This window comes from Chenopodium album, chromosome 4 (assembly GCF_948465745.1).
Source record: "Chenopodium album chromosome 4, dcCheAlbu1.1, whole genome shotgun sequence".
NCBI classification, from domain to species: domain Eukaryota; kingdom Viridiplantae; phylum Streptophyta; class Magnoliopsida; order Caryophyllales; family Amaranthaceae; genus Chenopodium; species Chenopodium album.
The window spans coordinates 22,155,007-22,178,328 of NC_137837.1; the positions used below are offsets into that span (position 1 = coordinate 22,155,007).

The window sequence follows — 23,322 nt, forward strand, 5'->3', positions numbered from 1 at the left end:
GACGCCTGCTGCCTCCCAAAGGAGGCTCCCCTCTTGAGTCGGTGATCCACTACCGTTGTGCCATTACAGATGTGTCTCCCCACAGACGGCGCCAAATTTTTTGGGGTTTTTTGTACGTACCCGAATGGAGGGTGTGTACGTCCCTCGGGAGACAGATCTGCAATGCAACACTCGAACGGCCCGATCACCTGCAAAACAACGGACCCCGGGGGGGCCGGAGGTCCGCCTCCAACGATCAAGTCAGTGACCGAAATAATGTATTTTAGAGAGAGAAAGTAGAGAAAAGGGAGAGTAAATGTGGGGGGCATTGCCCTTGGAGAGAGAATTGGATCCCCTTAAACTGATGTAATGATCAGTATTTATAGAGCATTGGGATATGTGCCTCTTAGGTTATTTAACCTAAGTAGATTGGCTTCCCACCGTTTTACGGTTTCTAGGGTTGTGGGCTTAGAGCCCATTTTCACCCTTCTATCATTGAGTGACACGTGTCATGCTCTAATTGGCTCATTGAGCGCTGAGCTTGCGGACACGTGTCGAGGTGGAATTGGTCCACATATATAGGGGGTATTTTTACCCCCAAACAGAACTCACTTTCAAGCTGAATGTGAAGAATTGCTACAAAAATATGGCATTCAACATCATCATTCTTCCCCTTATAGACCTCAAGCAAACGGAGCAGTCGAGGCAGCTAATAAAAATTTAAAGACTATCATCGAGAAAATGACTGAAAATCATAAGGATTGGCCTGACAAGCTTCACTTCGCATTGTGGGGTTATCGCACGTCAATCCGTACATCAACAGGAAATACGCCATTTTCCTTGGTATATGGAATGGATGCCGTACAACCTGTCGAATTAGAAATACCATCTCTACGCATCGCGTTAGAGATTAAACTCGATGAAGTTGAATGGACTAGGGCAAGATATGAAGAATTGATTCTACTTAACGAGAAATGACTAGAAGCTCTACATCATACTCAGTGTTACCAAACTCATATGGCTAGGCATTTTAATAAGAAGGTCAAGACAAGAAATATCAAAGTAGGAGATTTGGTATTAAAAGCACTAAGGAAAAATGTTTTAGATCCAAGGGGAAAATTTAGACCTAACTGGTCTGGACCCTACATTGTCAAAACAATCCTGTCAGGAGGTGCAGCAAAACTAACTGATATGGATGGCAATGAATTCTCAAACATGACAAATCTTGACCAACTTAAGAAATACTACCCATAAATGACTTGAGTAGGATACTCAAGAGAGCTACGTTCGGCCTGATTCCTTAAGAAAGGATACGTAGGCAACCCTTTACGGGTGCGGCCACTTTATTTTTCGACATCTCCGCGTTCCAGATTTAATTAAAAATTCAACAGAAAATCGGCGAATTGTTGGCGTCGCAGAACAGAGCCTGGCGCCAACCAGAAGTCATCAGCGCCAGCCGATGGAATTGGCGCCTGGCGCCAGACTCCAATGGCAGGCGCCAAATGCCAATGACTAGCGCCAATCTTGAATAAAATCTGGGCGAATTTCAGTGTTTTTCGGAAAATTTTCGACTTCCGTACTCGAAGAATTTCTGGAAAATTAATTTTTTTCGATTTTCATTGCTTTAATAAAATAAATTTAAAGTAAATAATTTAATTGAAAGCTGAAATTTCATTAATAAAATAAAATTACATTGTTGATGGAATTTAAATAAAAACTGAAATAAATTAACTTTAAATAGAAATAACAATCTAAGTCTAATAAATCTAAAGCTAAGCAATGCTCTTAATCTTTCTTTTCCTTTCTAGCTCTTTTCCAATTCTTGTCTGCTTCCTCCTCTTCATCCATTACTTTCGCTAGTAGGCATCCTTTAGAGGACCTACATTCAATTTTGGAGTAGATGGTCTCCCCTTCAGCTAGCACTCCATGCTTCTTTTCCACCCAAGCTTTTTTGTCTATGGTGTTAGATTTCCTTTTTCCTTTGTCTTTGGTAGTATTTTTCTTCCTAGGCATTGTAGGTGTTTTGAATTCAATTCTTGCACCGAAGCGTTCTTTGGCAGGAGTCACCCTGTCACCTAGACGATTCTTCACATCGGTTCTACCCTGATCAATCGAAGATTTCTTCAGCAACCACTTCTTTACATCATTGGGCAAAGAAGGAGGAACCTTTTGGGTAATCACTTCTATAAAGGTCTAGCGCCCCAGTAAGCATCAAATCTGTCTACTTCTTGAGAAATAGGGTACTCAAAGGGAGGACGAAGATCTCCAGAAGGAATATTCTGAAGCAAGCCGTATTGTCTTTTTACCCTGCAGGGATAATAATAAGTTACACGAGACAAGCTTGGAAGACGGCAGAAAGTTTGCTTGTTAACACCAACCATCCTTTCTATTTTCCACCACGGGATGACCCACTTGATAGTAAAATCACGTGATTCAAAGACTTTTCTCCACCCAAGGCGTCCAATTTTAGGGATGCGCTTCTTCCTTCTCACGAAGCAATTGGGAGTATATTTTTCAATGTCGTCTGGAGGGCTAATTAATCCTAGCCTTTCCATTAGCCACATTTGTAAAAAATTGCAATGCAAATAAATTATTATTACGATACAAAAAAATATATTTTGATTTCTGTAATTAAAAATATTATTTTTCTACCTGTAATAAAATTGGAGAGCCGCGAAGAGGCGCTTTTGGGTCCCTTTTCAATTCGTCTAAACTAATCATAGTCTCTCCAACTATTAATGGCATTGGATTTCTCCCTGATTCAATTTGTTCTAGTATAGTGGTTATAATTGATTGACCCTCATTATTTTTACCACTACTAAGAAAAAATTGGTTAAGCATGCAAAATAGGAACGCCCTTCTTCTATATATATGAAAAGATTCAGAAAGAGGTTTATCAAAATAATAGCGTGCAAATTCTTTCAAATTCACTATATTGCCATCTACTATTTTTGATAAATCCCTTTCCTTTAAATTAAAGAAGCGCTCAAAATCCTTATAATAGTATGCATCTATTCTAGGGATTACTATAAGGTCTATCGCAGGGAAGCCTAAGATAGCATCAAATTCCTCCGGAAAAGGGCTAATCTCACCATACCCTATTCTGAAACAATGAGTATCAACATTCCAAAATTCTAAAGCGGTATGTATGAAGTCTAGGTCAAGATCTACCCCTTTGATGCCATAAATTCCCCCCAGGTAAAATAAATCTAATTCTTTTCTCTCCCTCGCATTAAGAGATCGACACCATTCATGAGTGTATTGGGTAAAGGTCTTGGTGACTAAAGACATGATTATTGTTTTTCTATAGAAGAGAATTATTTGTTCGTTGGAATTATGAGAAGAATCGACTGGGCAGGGGGATTTTTATACAGAAACTGCGAGGAATTTTAATCAGATTAAAATACAGCATCAGCGTCAATTGGCGCCAGCCGCCAGCGCTTGGCGCCACACGCTAAGTGTAGCGCCTGGCGCCAGGTTGCCAGATCAGCCGCGAGTCCTCAACTTGCGTTTTTAATATTAAACTCGAGTCGGTTATTGACTTTATGGCTCTGTTTAAACCTTTTCTATCCTTTCTCCTAATTAATTAAATATAGCTATTATTTTTTTTAAATTTTTATTATTCTTTTTGGACTTTATTTTAATTTCCAAACACCCGACATTTCATTCGATTTTTTCCTTTTTTATTTTTTCTTTTTGGGGGAGAGAGTCGGATACCCTCCATCAATAATAAAAATGACGGAATTTTTGCGCAAAATTGTTGTCACACTTTCCTTGCACACACTAACATACACATAATAATAACAATCGAATAAACTCATAATGGCATAAATATACAAAATGTGTCTATACATAATGAGTCTAAGGCAAAGTTCTATAAAAAAAGTCAAAATAAAATATACACAGGAACAAACTACGGTGCCGGAGGACGTAGGCCCATCATGTTATAAAATTGCGCCGTACGAGAAGTCACTTCTCCACCGGCTCCAGCTCCAGCTCCAGTCTCCGTAGGAGGAGGAAGACTCAGTATAGGACCACTCCAGCCAGGATCAACCTGAGGCTGAGGCCGCGAAGGCTGCTGCGATGACGAGCCAACCTCGTACATTCCACCACCTTTGAAAGCCGAGGTAGCCTCTCCTACCGGTGCAGCGTGAGCACCCTCAGAAGAAGATCCCGAGCCCTCTGCAACATCAGCTCGAGCAGCCTCAGAGCGACCGCCTCTACTCCCTGACGAAGTGCGACGACGTCTTGAGCTAGACCTCGCTGGATCCCTCCGCCCCTCAGGTCTCGTGTGGGTGTGAGAAGCGATAGGCTGGCCCTGCAAAAAGAGTTAAATCAGAAACAAAGTAAAATTGAAGCAGCAATGCAAAAATAATGGGTAAAGAAAGGATACCTCTCGGATGACGTCATCCCGACGACAAGTGGCTGCATTCCTCATCCGGACGAGCTGGCTCCGGAAGGCATCTATGCATCGTGCCATCGCCGAAACCACCTCGCGTGAAAACTGTCAGAAAAATAAGGCAGTAAATATACATGATATATGAAACACAAGATTCTGAAAAAAAAAAAACTAGGCTTACTCTAGTCTGGTGGCGAGGAATCGACCGCTCTACGAAACGCTCGCCCTCGGGAGCCGGAGAAATCATCTCCTCGATCGGCCTGTACATCCCCTGGTAGTGGATGGACATACGGGGTGGCAAGAACTCAGCAGCACCATCCTGATAAAACGGAAAAAATCAGTAAAGCATTACTTGGGGGCTACTTAGTGGAAAATAAAGCTAAGAAAATCTTACCCTCACATCCTCAGCCGGAACAGGGGCTGGAGCTAATAAAGGTAGTAGCTCCTCAGCATAACACCGCCCGAGGATCACATGGGACCGCCAAGGGGTACCAGCTCCCTCAGACATGCTCGACAACCGCGTCTCGTCGAACATATGACGTGGTGGAGCAGCAGGAACGACGAAGACATCAGAAGAGTGCTGTCTAGAAACCCTCTCTCCTAAGTACGCGACCGCTCCATAAGTCCCCAGAAAATAGCGACGCTCAGCAGAGTAATGTGCGACTAATCCAAGGACTGTCCAACCGCCCCACGGCCGGTATACCACCTCAGGTCCCTATAAAAAGCATTAATCAGGCAAGGATATATCTAAAGCACCGCAGAAAAGCAAGATGAACAAAAAAAGTCGTACCGAGATGATCCGGCTCCGGACATGTGTAATGGACATGTCCACATGGTGGCTGCCCCAAGAGGCGCTCACTAGAAATCCTCGCGGCGATGGTCTCGCCGGCGCAACGGAAGGAAAGTACTCGTAGAACCAGATCTACAAAGAGCTAAAAGTGTGAGTAAAAGCTAACTAATATGCAGAGCTAAACTTTATAGGGAATAAATGTTTACCTCTACCACCTTCCAAAAAGCAGACAAAGCAACGTCGTCCCAAAGGACCAGTGACGACACGAGTCCCTCAGCGCTCGAACAAAGTCAGCAAAGGCCAAGCTGGCCCAGTCATAAGTCTCGATCCGCTGGAGATCACGGACAACAGGAAGATAGTAAAGCAACGCTCTACTACCTTTGTCAGGGGAGAATGTCCCTGACAACAACATCAGCACAAAGATGCGCACCCGCTGCTCTCGGGTGGTTGCATCGTCATCAAGAGCCGCTGCCAGCGTCGAGCGGCGAATTCCCCTAGCACTAAACTGAGTCGTCTCGACCTCAGCTCGGGCCCGAATAGCGATCGGTCCCAACAACTCCTCGATCTCCGAAGAGAAGACGTCGATTCCACTGTCAAACGACATTGGCACAGAAGTGAACTCCAGTCCTGTGGTGAGACTGAAGTCCGTAGGGGTGACTATCATCTCGCCCCAGGGGAAATGGAAGGTGTTGATGGTGTCCCAGAAGAACTCCACCAAAGCGCGCACTACATGATGACCCCCGTTGGAGGCGACCATAGCCTCAGAGGTCTCGAACAAAGTAGCAAGCCCGCAAGACTCCCATAGGAGTCTCGTCTCAAGATCCCTGGCGATGTACATCCTGTACAAATCGCCTAAGCCATCACAGCCAGAGCCGTGATGTCGTGTCCTCCCGGGCGCGATGCCCTGTCTCACCCTCTCAGAAATGTGGTGGACAGGGGCGAAAAATAAGGTCCTCTCATCCCACTCCGGAAGTCGACCAAGCGAAGTGGAAGGCGTAACGTCATCCTCTACGGGCTCATGCTCCCGTCTAGTGTTTCGGGACCGTGAACCCGAGCCTCGTTGTCTAGCCATGCTACCTTGTGCAGAATTATCATGAATTAAGGTTCTATAGTATCTAAGGTTCGCCTAGCCGCATGATACTATGTTCGTAAAAAACAGAGTACGTAGTACTAAACAGAGCACAAATTCAAATTGAACATGACAGCATTTTTCAAGCAATTAAACAATTTCTTGCAACACTATAGTGATTATTGTGACAAATTGAACAAGAATTGCTAGCAAAAATATCAAGAACAAGCCACATTGTTCTTCACGACCTTAAGAGGTCCAACAATGGCAAATTGCTCATTTCTTCACCAAATTGAGTCAAACAAGTTTCAAATTGCTCCCAAGGCAATATACAAACATAATCAAGCAATTTCATGGCATAAAATTTGACAAACAAAGCGAATTGAGCATTATAAGTTTCGAATTTTCATGAAATTCGTGAATAAACATGCCAAGAATTCATTAAAGCTGAGGTGAGTTTGAAGAAAACTTACATAGATCAGGAAAATAGATGAAAAGAGCTTTGATTTGCAACAAATTTGAGCGATTCGGTTGAGAAACGAGCAAGCAATGAGCAATTGAAGTTTCAGATTTTCTTCGAGCAGTTTCGTGACGAACAAAGCAGCGAAATGAAGAGGAAGGGGGTATTTAAGGAAATCCCCGTGCTGGCGCCAGGCTCTATGCATTGGATCGCAAATTTGGCTTGGCGCCTGACGCCAATATCAGCGCCTGGCGCTAACGCTAAATAGGTGGCGCTGATGGTTTTTCAGCGACGCCAAAGCACCCAGCCACCTGGTGAGGTTGTGCTAGCCTTCTGCAACGTATTTTTGGGTTCCTTGGTACGCCAGTTAGCCCCTCTAAGCATTTGACATGATTTAGTAATCGGCTTGATTACATAAAGTGATCGACCTGATAAGAGATCGTCTCACTTAGCTTAAAGCGCCTAAGCATTGGCTCATTAGCAAAAAGCACCGACATATAGGCTCAAAAGCAAAAGAGCACCGACATATAGGTTCAAAAGCAAAAGAGCGCCGACATACAAGCATAGCGGGAGCAAAGTTCAGGCGAAATTTTAAAGATCGACAGGCGTTGATCTTCGGTAGTTTCCTTTGGAAAATTATCGCATCAAATGAAGATAACTTCAAGAGAAGATATCTTCTACAGCGTCCCCTAGCTTGCGGAGAGTTGTCACAAACAACTGGAGGTGATTTCGGGCGAAGTTATCTTCGATAGTATTCCCTAGGATGTGGAATATTATCAATGCGGATGAGGATTGTTTCAAGAGAAATAATCTTCGATAGTATTCCCTTGGACGTGGAATATTATCAATGCGGATGAGGATTGTTTTGAGAGAAATAATCTTCGATAGTATTCCCTTAGACGTGGAATATTATCAATGCGGGGGAGGATCGTTTCAGGAAAAGCAATCTTCCAATTGGAAGCAGTTACAGGCGTAGCAATTTTCAAGAGGGATGACATTCTCTAGCTTGCAGGAGGTCATCAAAACAACAGTAAAGCGACAACAAATCGGTTACTTTCAAAGACGTGTGCTCGACGGTGCAAGATACGCGTTTCTTAACTCTATTATCTGTTTAACTAATGCTAGTTTTGCAGGTATCGGCGTTACAAGAGTGGTTTAGGATCGCAGAACGTTCTGAATCATTCTCCGTCCCTATCGCTATTTTGACTTTTGTTTTCGAAACTCGCATTTCTCCAAACTCAGTCAAAGTGGGGGCTTCTGTAGACACCCATTTGTGTCTCCCCAAAACCAAACCCAGTGATGAGTACCTTTCGCGTCGAATCATAATCGAATGAAACGAAAGTGTGGAAAGGTCTAGTATTGCGGAAAGTTTTTATTTCTTTTCTCTTCTTTATGTTTTTGAAAACTTATTTTAAGAAAACAGACAATCCAGTTTGGTTGGTCCATGATATGGGTCCAATAGTAGTGTAGTTGGATGGGGCTTGCAAAGACCTTTCCAACGATATATTATAAGCCCAATTCCGATGAATATTGAGGAAGTTATGGCCAATTTACTAAACTGGGCCCGGTTTGAGCTTTATGTACGGCCCAATGATCTAGGGGAGGGCCTAATATGATTTATCATTCCTAATGCAATTAGGAATGGTTTTAGTCTTCTAGATTCTTCTAGAAGGTTCTTTTCATTCCTAATTCAATTAGCATTGATAAATTGACTTTTGTTGACTTTTCAGAGTTTTAATCAAAATCAAATAGCATTTTCGAAGAAATTATATTATTTTATCCTCTAGTACGGTAAACTTATCGGATTTTCGAAAACGCGTTAAATTTAAGCTTGGCGTCTGACCCCAGACCTTGGCGCCTGGAACCAAGCCTGGCGCCTCGCGCTAGTGCTGGTGCCTGGCGCCAGCTAGCCAGGGTTGGCGCCAGCCTTGTTTTCTGAGCGTCAGACTCTGTTTTGTTTAATTTATCTTTTTAGCTGATTTTCTCTATAAATATCGTATTAAAAACTCCGTTTTCATTCACCGATTCTCTCTAATCAATTCATTCACCAATTCTCACGATTATTCACCAACAACCAATTCTCATCATTCACGAGTTCTCATCTACAATCAGTTTTAATTAGCATTCTTTCTTTCAATTCTTTCTTACTTTGCTTTTTTCATACAAAATTCCGCATTCATAAGATCTAGAAACACCTAGCCATATTCGATGTTGCATTGCCTTCGACCTAGAAGTGAAAGGTTTAATTTCTGAGGGTTTGGTCCCAAATCTCTCTTTCAATTATTTAATTTAATTGTTTGTTTATTATTTTCCTTGAAGTTACTAACGTGTGTATTTTGTTATTAGAAAGAGATACGAGGCATCAAAGTAAGTACTTTATTGATTTAATTGATGTTATGATGTAGAAATCATGTTTACATTGTTATTATGATATTCCTAGTATCATGTCTAGGGTAATTTTAATATTGAATATGATTGTTATGATGCTTCATACGTTCTTCCTAATATTTATGATTGCTAGTATCATGTTAGGGTTAAAGATTTGATTTTTATTGCTTAGTGACATGCTAGGGTTTGTTATTAATCTTGTTAGTATCATGCCTAGGATCTTGCCATTATTATGCTCTAATGTTAACATGAATATGATGATGATTATAATTGTTATAATTTATGATGATTATGAATATTATTATTATTATTTTGATTATGATTATTATTATGATATTATTTATGTTGCTTGATATATTATTTATTATTTATTGCTTGATCACGCCTTTATGCATGTTTAAAGGGAATTTGGTACTTGTAATCACACTTAATAAGATAATTAATAATCTTGTTAGGGTTAATTATGATTATAATTTCAAGTGATCGCCAATAATAGTTTATTTGTGCATTAATATTCAACCAACATAGATAAACAGATTTAGGGTTAATCCTATTGATTGCATGTTAGTTAGAAAGCGCACATGAATACGATCAGAATAAAGTAGAGGCCTATTATTAGGGCAGATTCAATCTCTTTTAGGTTGGATTTGTACCATCATCCCCGAACCCTTATTTGGTTCATGACCTCATGGAGTTGACGATCTCTTGGATCGTTAAGGGGTGTAACCTTCATCCTATGAACGGTTTACAAGTTCCTTAAAAAACTTGTTGGCGACTCTTTTGCTCTATCTTCTTCCCTTTTGGACGCCACCGTACTTTAGTGTATGATCACAGTGGGGTTCAAGCTAGTGGGATTTAAAGGCTTGAAATTATTCCCTACAAATATGAAGCATTATTTTAATCATACTTGATATTAGAAATATTAATTAACCCTAAACATGATACTAGGAAGCAATAAGACATCCTAACATGATACTAGGAATCAAAATAACAATCTAAGCATGATTTCTATATCAAAAGATCAATAAAGCAATTAAAGGTACTTACTTCGATGCCTCGTATCTCTTTCTAATAACAAAATACACACGTTAGTAACTTCAAGGAAAATATTAAACAAAACAATTAAATTAAATAATTGAAAGAAAAAGTTAAAAAGTTTAAACTGGATTTGGGACCAAACCCGGCCTCAGAAATACCAAACCTTTCACGTCTAGGACGAAGGCAACTTCGAACTTTGCTAGGTGTGTCGAGAGCTAATGTATGAGGAATTTTGAAAAAGAGAAGGTTTAGAAAAAGGAGAGAGAGAGAGAAGGGAAGCTTCTAGCTTTTAGAGAGAGAAAGAGAGAGATGATTGTAGATGTAGATTGTGAATGTAGATGATTTGAAAACAGGGAAATACGACACCTATTTATAAGAAAAATAGCACGGGATCAAAGAAAATCATATTCGAAATAAAAATCCTTCCGTCGTAAACGACAGGAGCCAGCGCCAAACGACGATTTTGTCGCTTGGCGACGAAGGCCAACGCCAGGCGACGAAGGTCAGCGCCTGGCGACGACTCTGTCGTCTCGCGCTGGACCAAAAGTCAACACGCTTTTCCACGCGTAATTACCTTCAACACCGGTTGCAGGCAATTATGTGTCCGAGCAGTTTTCGAAATCAGATTTAATATATTTTATTTTAAATAAAACATTCTTTTAAAATAATAGTTAATAGGCCCTCCTCTAGATCATCGGGCCACCTTTGAAAATCATTGGGCCTAATCTAATTTAATCCATAACTTCCTCATAAGTCATCGGAATTGGGCATATAATATATCATTGAAAAGCTCTTTTCGAGCCCAATCCAACTACATTGTTATTGGATCTTTAATATGGACCAAAATAAATTGGACTGGCTATTTCTCATAAATAAGAGTAAGAAAAGAAATATTTTTAGAAAACAGAAAGAGAAATATTTTAATAAAAACATCCTCATCATTAGACTTTCCACACTTTCACCTCGTTCGATAATCAAATGACGTGAAAGGTATTCATCACCGGGTTCGGTTTTGGGGAGACACATTTGGGTGTCTACAACGGCACTGATAATGTATGCGGTTTGGTGGAAGAGTAGGAGTTGATGGTGGATGATTGAAGGTGAGAGGAACATTCGGTGGTGGTGTTTGGTGGTTGGTGCGGCTGCTACCCTGTTTTACTACGATGGAGATGAGGCAGGGGAAATTTGAGGGTGGTGATTCGGGGTGGGGTGGAGGACGGATAGGGTTTCGGTGGGCAATGGGATGAGTAGCGGCGGCTGAAGGGCGGGAGAAGGGTTGTGGGTTTCCGATGCAGGAGGGGGTTGTGGTGGCTAGGGTTTCAATGGGCAATGGGGTTGGGTTTCAGAATCTTTTTTTATTATTTTTTTACTTTTTTGGGCTAATTTAATTAGCTCTTGACATGTGGAATTTATGTAAAAAAAAAAAGAAATTAACCTTTCCAACAGGTAATCGGTAATTGGGATGGATGAAAAAGAAGAATTTCCAAAGTTCGGATTATTCCAAAATAATCCAAAGTTGGGGGGATTATTATGGAAAAATTCAACAAAGTTGGGATTATTATTTCTAATTTTTCCTAAAAAATAATGTAGTTTTTTTTAGTTAAATTAAGTAAGAGAATGTACTAAAATATTCATGTTAATGTGTCAAGGTTGTTATTAGTATAGAGATCAATTCCTTACATCATATAGAGAACATCTTTTGGGAGGGGTGACAGGGTAAAGTCGTATCCCCTAATCAAAAGTAATACCTAAATCCTCTAACTAAAGTAGATAGGGAAGTAGGGTCGATCTCCACAGGGAAACAAGTCTTTTTACTCCTAATTAATTATTATAATCTAAATTATCTAAGTAACCAATATTTATATTCGAATAAGAAACTAAACTACTAAGATTGAGAATAGAGAGAAAACAATATATAAGAGGATCTAGGGCATAGGTTCACCAATAAATAATACTCCAGGGTAGAATATAATAATCATTCATCAATGCATATATTAATCAGATTATAAAGGGCTTTCGCTACGTATTATAATCACACAATTAATTTACCGGTATTAAATCTCATCTTTCGAATCTCGAATTAACCATTTATAAATTAACTTGCCTATTGAAACTAGACCTAAACATTAATTCTCATCTGTCGAATCTCGAATCAATATTGTTAAACTCATGCATAAAAGATCAGGCCTAATCTAGTCACAGAGCATTAAATCAATCTATAGGAAATTAATCTAGCATTGATAATTAACAACAATAAATTACCCCTTCATATTATTTATGGATCCCCATAAACCCTAAAAGTAAAGATCTCATCAATGAATCAATAAATATACTTCACCCCAAAAAGTAAAAATCAGGCACAAACGATCCAGGGTAAATCAAATAAACATGCTTCAAAGTCAACCAATCAAATCCATCTAATTACCGATCTTCCCTAACAATTGTCAAACAGAGCAAACCACAAGAGCATATAGAATTCAAGACTAGTGCTCACGCACTCAACTCTCATTTTTGTGGCGAGTAAAAGATGTACTCGATCGCTCTCCATCCAACCCCTTTATGTGAACAATGCCCTCCCATCTCACACTCTCGTGTGTATAAAACAATGAACGCTCAATCCTAATAGTCGACTCTAAATATGCCAAATCATAACTTGCATTGATAAACAACACTTTCACATTCATACAATTCTATGCACAAAGGTCAGAAGGTCTTTAAAGCTTGTAATGTAAGGCTAGGGTAAAGGGTAAGAATCATTTGGGAATAAGTGAGAGAAAATCTATGCTTAAAGGAGCCATATCCTAATAAAACCCATGATCAAAATAACTAATGATCATACATCTCCAACAACATAACCAACTCAAACATCAACCAAATATACTCCAATCATAATAAATAAACCCAACTCTTACAATTTCACTCATAAGATATAATGATAAAGAAGTGGAGTGAATAAACAAACTTATTTTCCAAACTTGAATATTTTTCATTGAAGCACTATTATTTTTCTTTTGATCACCCTCCAACTAGAACATTTGAACAATTTTTTTTTCTTTTGAAGTTCACTTATTTTTTTTTTCTTGAACTTCTTTTTTTTTTCATAATATCATGCTTAATTTTTCAAGAAAATATAACTCTCAAACTCATCAAAAATAAACATGAATAACAACAAAATAACTTCTCAAAGTCCCACCCAAGTTGTGCAAATAATAAGTATACTACAAACTCCCTCACCTCACTCACTAATAGCTCCCCCAAGCCAAGCTTGGGACTAGTAACCAATGGGGCAAAATAGGCTTGTAATGTGGCTAATAAACAACCAAAAAGTCAAGGCAACAACATGGGTAGCAAGAAGGGAACAAATGTATCTACAATATCTGGAGGCTACCTAAAAGAACAAATGCCTTCGTCCTCCACAATGTGCATAATAATGAATCATATAAGTATTACTAATAGTTGCAAATCAATACTCAAATTCATTAACATACCAGGAATTATGGAACTATATCACATTTCCTAACCAAATCAACTAGTCAAGCACTATATTCACAAGTAGTTGGACAAAATTGACGCATATTAAGGTTTCAAGGCAATCAAACATCAAATCATGATCAACTAATCCACAATGCTTATCATCAAATACCAAGAATCAAAAACAATTTTCTCAAGTAAGGAGCACAGGGAAGCATAATTTATAATTCATTGGAACGTATTTTTGAATTTTTAATTTTTCAATTTTTTTGTATTTTTGTATATATAAGAAAGCAATAAAACTAACCTAGAAAGCAGGAAATCTAACCTAAGAAAACACACCAAAAATAAAAGAAAAGAGAAAAAGAAATATACCAAACCAAAATCTCCCCCAAGCCAGAATCAGACAATGTCCTCATTGGCTCGGGAACTAGCCCAACATAGCTAGTCCTGATCATCCTCATCCATCGAGCCGAAACCCGCACCTCCACTGCCATCTGCACCACCTGCACCAGAAGAGCTACCACCAAAATAATCAGCGTGAAAACTCCCTCCCCCCGCTGGTCCCCCGAAAGGAATGTCCTGGTCGTACCCGAAGAAAGAAGAATAGTCCGTGTAAATACCACGGGCAGTGGGATCCCTATCGTATCCCTGGGGTGGTGGCTGAAACCAGTCAGGGTGAATAGCGTCGTCGGGAATGTTGCCCCGACGAGCATAATCATCGTACATAGGGTAGATGGCTCTACCCTGGTTCCTCTCTAGGTATCCTAACCTCTGGTGTAGGGAGCCTACCATCCTCCTAAGGTCAGTATGGGAATGCTCGATACGTCCTAAGGCCTAACCTATACTCTGAAGATCCCAAACAGGGTCAGAGTCAACATGAGGGACGGAGTGGGACATACGAGGTGGAGAGAAAGCCACCTCGGGCTGAGGCTGGGGTGGTGGAACTGGTGGTGGTGGTGCCTGCCCCCTAGCGCTGGCAACTAAAACATCATAAGTGTAAGAAGGTTGCCCTGGGGGAAAGGCGGTCAAGTCAGGACTAGGTAGGGGAAAAATGGGCAAAGGTTGCTCGCTCCCAGTCCGAATACACCAAAAGGGTGTCTGCTCGCTATCCGGTCTAACCCACCCCACATCCTCAAAATACCTAGCACTCATATAGGTATCTGGTCCACAGTTGGTCAGCTGGTGGGGTCCGTCTACTACAAAACCGGCCTTTTTTACTGCTATTCGAGTGATAAGGCCACCTAGACGGATATGGGTCTTGGAAGTGGTGCTGGCTGTGGCATGCATACTCAAATGGTGAGCTATAAACCTACTTATGTTCAATTTTCCGTACCCGTACACATAGTGTCCTATGACAGCTAGTTCGTTAGATTGAGCGTTATGGGGCTCGGCCCTACCTAAAAAACACAAACCCGCAAATCTTTGCCAGATTTTTGGGACAGGGTGGTGAATAGGTTTGGTACTAGCATGTTGGGGGTCGGGGGTAGGCAAACCAGTCAAAGAATAATATAAGTCACCCATTTTATAGTCCGCATGCCACTGGTGAGATAATTCAGAATTTAATTCAAAAATTTTACAAAATTCTACAAAAGTTAAACTAATATTTCTATTGTTTAACCTGAAAAATAAATTTGGCCCATTTCTACTACTAACAACATGGAAAGTGGACAGGAATTCACAAGTAAGTTCTCGGTATATAAGATAGTGCATATCAACAAATTTTCTCATGCCAATGTCATTCAAAAATCGTTTTACAAAATCATACAAACCAAATGATTCTAGGGTAGGGCGGTGTAACCACCGAGAAGGAATTACCTCACGACCGATTAAGTGCTCTAGCCGTTCCTTTTTCTCTCGGCTCACAATACGGATCGTCGGCCAGTACGGGAGTTGCAAGTCCGGGTCGTATTCCTCCCTAGAATTGGAGCTCCTACCAAAAATGGACCTAGCCCTCTTTGAATCCATGTTAGGAAATGGGTTTGAAAATTTATTGAATTAAAACTGAAGAATTTTTATATGAAGGTGTAGAGGATGAAGAAAGGATCACAAATATATAAAGAGTTTTGAATTTGGGTAAGGAATGGAGGAGAAATCTTAGTGAGAAGGTAGAGAGAATTTGAGTTTTAGAGAGAGAAAGTAATGGAGGAAAGAAGAAATGGAGGAAGAAAGAAGAAAAGAAAGAAGAAGAAGGGGTCGGACCCGCTCGCGCCCGGTCGGGCGATCTCATTTTTAAAGATTGTAGAGCTCTCGCGCCCGGTCGGGCGACGGTCGCCCGGGCGATCTAAGTTGCCCGTTTTCGTATCCTATCGCGCGCGGTCGGGCGCCTTTCGCCCGGTCGGGCGATCTATATTACCGATTTTCTCTTGGTCTCGCGCCCAGTCGGGCGCCCTTCGCCCGATCAGGCGATCTTGAGGTTCAAAATTTCGCCCTTCTCGCGCCCGGTCGGGCGAGGCTTGCCCGATCGGGCGGATAAATTAGTCCGTAAACGACGAATTTCGCGCCTGGTCGGGTGAAATTACTAATTTTCAGATCATTGCTCTCGCGCCCGATCGGGCGAGCTTTGCCCGGTCGGGCCCGAGACTAAATCGGCGAAATATTATTTTTCCTCTTTTCTCCAAAATTTGGCTAACTCTTTTCCTTCAAACCTGTACAAACACTCATAAAACTCATTAAATTCCCTCATCTCTCCTCTCATAAGAAAAAGAAGAGAAAAACTAGCCTAAAAAACATTAAAAATACGGGTTGCCTCCCTTAAAGCGTTGGTTTATCTAGGTCCCGCACGACCTTGTTACCAAGTACAATATCTAGGACCCTTCGCCTAACGCTTGATTGGGTGGTTTCTCACCCGGTCTAGCGGTGTTCAGGCTGCGATGCGGCTTCCTGACATACCCTGTGGGACGCCAAATCACCTTATCTGGTGGATCCTCCTTGACTTGGAGTGGGGGGTCTTCAATGCTACGCACTAAAAATCCTCCTTTGATCGAAGGTTGCTTCAAATTGTCATTGCATTCAACACTTGCAACTCGATATGGCGGAACACTTACCGTAGGCTCGATTTGCACAACTTGCTCGATCGGTTCCACTTGTTCATCCTCGAAACCAAGACCAACATTGTAGAGTGCTCTTTCTATTGCATCGACTTCCTTCTGCCATTTGTCTATCTCATCTTAAAAGGATGCAACACAAGATATCGCCTCCAAGGGATCTATTTCAAGAGCTTGGGGCTTGTTAGAATAATTTACAACCACATTAACACTGAAACATTTCTCCTCAGTCATGGAGCTTTTAGGGGCATTATTCAGATTAAAAACAACTTTATCATCCCCTACTGGTAATGTTAACTTACCACTTCTTACATCTATGACTGCTCCTGCAGTGTTAAGGAATGGTCTACCCAAAATAATTGGGGTTTGCATATCGTCAGCCATATCAAGAACAACAAAATCTACAGGTATATAAAATTTACCTACTCTAACGGGGACATCCTCTAAAACACCTAAGGGGTATTTGAAACGGTCGGCCATTTGTAGAGTTATATTAGTAGCTTTTAATTTACCCATATTCAAACTACATTGTTTGGTTTAACGGAATTAAGATTAGCATTATTTAATAAAACAGGTTCATCAACTCTGGGCATAGAGGGCCCTTCATAGTTTGAACCACTCCTTAGAGTAATTGCAAATGCTTGATCCGTAGGCCTAGTCGGTTGTGCCGGCAGAGCTCCCTATTGGCGGGCTTGTAGAGTAGCGGAGAGTTGCGCAATTTGATTATCTACAATTTTATTATGCGCTAGAATTTGATCAATTGTCGCATCTCTGCTCTCCATGTGCTTTTGCATATTGGCCAACATTGCTCTAATTTCCACCAGAGAAGGGTCAGAAGATGAGGAGGGTTGTTGTGGTTGGTTCTTCTGGCTAGCATTGGGATGGTAATATTTCTGCTGCTGTTGCTGTGGCGCCTGTGGTTCTTGTGGTGGTGGATTTTGAACATTAGTGCTCCGGTAAGAAAGGTACGGATGATTCCGATACCCAGGATTGTAAGTGTTGGAGTATGGGTTATTCTGCCTATAAGCTTGGAAGGCATTAACTTGCTCCACGGAACTCCTGCAATCTTGCTCCCAATGACCTACAATACCACAATTCTCAGAGAAGGCCTCATTAGAATTATTATTAATCGCAGAAACATTAGCTACATTAGCAATGCTCAGATTATCTAATTTTTGACAAATACAGGTTAGTTGAGCTTGCAAAAAGGATACAGAGTCGACACTATGCTTCCCCTTGTTAGCAAATCCTCTAGGGTTCCCATATTGGGAATTGTGTATCTCCATGTCTTCAATAACCTGACCTGCATCTTCAACATCAAGATTCATAAATCTCCCACTAGCTGCAGAGTCTAAAATTATTCGAGAAGAATTCCCAAGGCCATTATAAAAGGCTTGAATTAACTGCCATTGTGCTAAATTATGGTGGGGGCAATCTCTTTGTAAATCCTTGAACCTCTCCCAAGCCTCATATAAAGATTCATCGGCTTCTTGGGAAAAATTCTGGATCGCACTCCGTAGTACGGTTGTTCTCTCTGCAGGGTAATACTTGTTATAGAAATTCAAAACAAGAGTTTCCCAGTCAGTTATACCAAGTGTAGTTCTATTTAAGCCATTAAACCACAATTTAGCTTTTGCAGTTAAAGAGAAGGGAAAGAGAATCTCCCTGATTTGGTCTTGAGTGACCCCGGCTTGCCTGATGGTGTTGCAATATTGACAATAGTCGGCAATGTGAAGATTCGGGTCTTCACCCTTGGCTCCACTGAATTGCTTCCTCTATATCATCGTTATAAATTGAGGTTTAATTTCAAATTGAACCCCATCGAGAGCCGGAGTAGGGGTGAGATGTGGAAAATCCGTAAGCTTTGGTTGTGAATAATCACTAAGCTTCTTTGGAGCCGTCATCTCTGATTCTGTTTCTGATGATGTCTCTCAATCGCTAGAACCAGTTGGAGGATCGCGGTGATTATTGTTATTATCACCAGAATCCGCCAGGATTTGCTTGTAGAAATTTTTCTGTCTATGGAAGGAACGTTCGATCTCAGGATCGAATGGGATGTAACCTGATCTGGAACACCTGGGCATAAACAAAAACTAGAAGCAAATATGAGATTTGTCTCGGAGAACTAACGCTCTCTGAGACAAAAGGGAAATAATCTAGACTACAAAAACAATCAGAAATAAAAATAAAACCGTTTCCCCGGCAACAGCGCCAAATTTTGACAGGGTAAAGTCGTATCCCCTAATCAAAAGTAATACCTAAATCGTCTAACTAAAGTAGATAGGGAAGTAGGGTCGATCTCCACAGGGAAACAAGTCTTTTTACTCTTAATTAATTATTATAATCTAAATTATCTAAGTAACCAATATTTATATTCGAATAAGAAACTAAACTACTAAGATTGAGAATAGAGAGAAAACAATATATAAGAGGATCTAGGGCATAGGTTCACCAATAAATAATACTCCAGGGTAGAATATAATAATCATTCATCAATGCATATATTAATCAGATTATAAAGGGCTTTCGCTACGTATTATAATCACACAATTAATTTACCGGTATTAAATCTCATCTTTCGAATCTCGAATTAACCATTTATAAATTAACTTGCCTATTGAAACTAGACCTAAACATTAATTCTCATCTGTCGAATCTCGAATCAATATTGTTAAACTCATGCATAAAAGATCAGGCCTAATCTAGTCACAGAGCATTAAATCAATCAATAGGAAATTAATCTAGCACTACTACAAAAATGGGAATATAGAACACCTAAAACAAGGGATATAGAACGCCTTAGAGGCGTTCTTCTGAGGGGGTGCCTTATAAATTCTACAGAACGCCTCTTTGAGGCGTTCTATATCTAACACAATAAAGATCGCTCATCTTAGATAGGCGCTTCATATTCTAGGTATAAATTAAATAAAAAACAAGGAAAATAGAGCTGTCATCCTGAGATAGGCGTTCTATAACAATATAAAAAGAGAACGCCTACCATAGATAGGCGCTCTCTTTTCTTTAATTTTTTTTTAAAAAATATTATTATTATTATTATTATTATTATTATTATTATTATTATTATTATTATTATTATTATTATTATTATTATTATTATTATTATTATTATTAACAACAACAACAACAACAACAACTACGACTCATACGTGTAAAATGAAATAAACATGATTTATTATGATACTCAACTTTTTATTTATCAAATACATTAAAAATACAATAGTTCAATCACAATAAACTTAATTCCTCCATAATTACATTACAAAGATACAAAAAACAAATAATTACTCCCTAAGACTCATAAGCAAAAGAGAGCCATTAACTTAAAGGGTTTTAAACCACCACCACGCTTTCAGTCCTTGGGCAACCACCTTAACCATCAAACTTCACAGCCGCACCAAACAACCATAAAACACCCCATAAAAAACAGAGCAGCCGCATCAAACACCCACAAAACGACAACTTGCTGTAAAAAAAAAAAACAATGACATTGTCACCTACTAAATAAAATGTTAAAAAAATTCAAGAAATTAAAAATTTATACACTTCAAGAAAATAGGGAAACAATACATAGCAAAATCAACAAAATAAATGGAACTGACCATATTGTATTGAAAATAATTAAGAAAATCTAAAAATAAGACTAAATCTTAAGATAAAAATCTGAAATTTGAGATCTAAAATTAATAATAGAAAATGAAAGCTCACTCCCCAACTCGCACACCACCCACGGCCAACACCACGACCCACCGTACCCCGCTGTGACCCACCCCCACGACCCCCACCACCAGCTACCCCCCACGACTCACACCACCACCTGCAAAACCCACTACAAACAAAAATTCGCACACCGCCCTAAAATTAACAAAAATAAACAGAATCGATTATATCAAATATAATAAAAAGTAAAATCAGATCTAAATAATAACTACACAACAAATAAATTATAATCAGAGAGGAAGAGGGGCGTGAGATGCTAAAATTCATAGATGTTAATCTACTATTATGTTCTTTGCTGCAAAGTGAATCAAATTGAGAACTTGACTTCAATATCTTTGGAAAAATTACAAAGCATATAGATCTATTTGCTGGGCAGGGAATTTGAGGAGAGAGAAAGAGAGGAAGAGGAGAAAGAAAGGGGAGGATGATCTTTGATCTAGAAAGAGAAGGAGTGAGAAAGAAAAGAAGATATAAGGGGGCAGCTACAATTTGAAACGAAGTAGTTTAGGGTTAGGTGGGTCGTGGTTGTCATACATGATACTTCCAATTTATTTTATTTTTTAAAAAAAATTATTATACTGATAGAACGGTTAATCAAAGGAGGTGCTCTATATTTGTTAGTGTAAATTTGAATTTATCATATAGAATGGTTAACTTAGATAGGCGCTCTGTAGGTTTTAACATACAAAGGGCCTATCTTACATAGGCGATCTGTATAATTCTAGAGATCGCCTATGCAACTTGACCGTTGTGTATTATGTGTTACTTATTCCCTATTTTGTGGTAGTGTAGCATTGATAATTAACAACAATAAATTACCCCTTCATATTATTTATGGATCCCCATAAACCCTAGAAATAAAACTACTCACACATAATTAAATATAAACTAAACAAAGTAATAAAGCAAGACATGATAAAAAGAAATAAAGTAAATAACTAAGATTAAGAGAAGAGAAATCGTTACCAAAATAAATATGGAATTAAGAGTAGATTAAGAACAAAGGTTTTTAGAGAAAGAAATCTAAGAGAACAATTAAGAGAGTAAAGAAAGTGTAAAAAGGAGAAGAAGAGATAAGAGATATCCTAAAATCGTATTACGGAGGAGTATTTATACTCCGTCCAAAAATCCTAAACTAAAACAAATTAAAACGACGTTAAGCGTCCACTAATAAATATACGCGCCCGATCGGGCGAGGCACCGCCCGATCGGGTACGCCTTTTTGCTTCCTAATACTAAACTCGCGCCCGGCCGGGCGCGTCACCGGGCGCCAGCCTTAGCTTCTCTTGCCCGGCCGGACGCGCCTCCGGGCGCCAGCCTCTTTGGCCGGGTGGCTCTCTTGGGCCACTATTTGGACTACGATTGGGCTCCAATTCTTCGGGCCAATCTGGGTTTCCTCGTTGGGTCTTGAATACTTGGTCCAAATGCCCTGGTATCACCTATACCGAGCCCTTAATCACCGGTTCGATGGCTCTAACCGGCCCTGGGCTATAGAATCTGGTCGTGCTTCTCCAATGCTCGTGATTGCTCCAAAATATCTCGGGAAAATACTCCAAAAGCATAAATCCCTGCAAAAGTCAACCAAATCTACGAAAACTCTAGAAAACACCAATTAGTAATAAAAGTGGTTCTAAAGAGCCAAAAACACTACTAATTATGACCAAGGGATGGGGATAAAATACTATATAAAATAGACACATCAAGGGGACTGGAACCTACCACCCATAACTAGGGGTGTTCAAATCCGGGTACTCGGGATTTCGGGTACCCGAAAATGCGGGTACCCGGAGTTTCGGGTAGTTGATAATTCGGCCCGACCCGAATAACTCGGGTACCCGGGTATCGGGTACCCGAATTATCCGGGTCGGGTCACAGGGCACCCACTTAAACTCTTTACTTTTTTTTTTGGAAAAATTAACATCAAAGTTAAAAGCATAAGCATAATGTATAATTACTGCTTAATCTGCTATATATTGTTATTTTCCTCAAAAACCAAAAATAAAATTAAAAAATAATAGATACACATGATAGATTTTGTATAAATGTAACAAAAATCCTTGAATTCAAATAGTTGTAAATTCTGCTATTTGGTTCTTTAATTACCTAGGATTATACATAACTAACCTTTTGTAAATCAAATCAAACCAAACAAACTCTTCAAATATAGCAACAATGTAATTGATTTTTTTTTATTCTATATACTTTGTGCGTATAATTGTGTGACATCATGAAGACATGAAGTATAATATGAACCATTTCCCTCCCTGCCAAGTGCCAACTGCCATAGCCATGGATTAATGAAGAAGGCTGCCCGCGCCACAAGAGCTCCGATTTAAGGTTGATTGCCGAGTGGTAAACATGCTCCTCATATTAAGAGGAGAAAGAGAGCTAGAGAGGAGATGGGGCAAGAGAGAGAATACTACTACCGATTATCTATTGATAGGGGATGAGAAAAGAAGGAAAAGGCTGCTGGCACTAGTGGAAAAATAGCTATCCGTAACGGGCAAAAAAGGCCTATCCGTAATGGGCATCGGGCGTTACGTATGCCACCGTTACGGATAGCCAGTGTTGTTCGTAACGGGCAGTGTCTGTTACGGATAATGGGTTATTCGTAACAGGCACTTCAAGTGTCCGTTACGAATAACCCATTATTCGTAACGGACATTTCAAGTGTCCGTTACAAATAACGATTTATTTGTAACGGGACTTTCAACTTCCCGTTACAAATAACGGGGTTAATTGTAACGGGCATGATATATGTCCGTTACAAATAGTGTGTAACCCAATTTTTAAAAAAAATCCAGCACATGATGTGCTGGATTAGCTAGCTTGCATAATAATTATAGCACAATTATTTTATTAATTAATTGAGATAAAAATAGTACTTCATATATATACAATCAGCAAAAAAAAAAAAACATTTATTATCATCTAATTTTTTTT

General features: G+C 39.8%; 1 non-coding gene across 1 annotated transcript; it reads left to right on the plus strand.

Moving 5' to 3' along the window:
- The first annotated feature begins 18,057 nt into the window (after positions 1–18,057).
- Positions 18,058–18,164, plus strand: LOC145629538 (small nucleolar RNA R71). The gene has a single exon (XR_014111704.1). It is a non-coding gene; the product is annotated as a small nucleolar RNA R71 (small nucleolar RNA).
- The last annotated feature ends 5,158 nt before the right edge of the window (positions 18,165–23,322 follow it).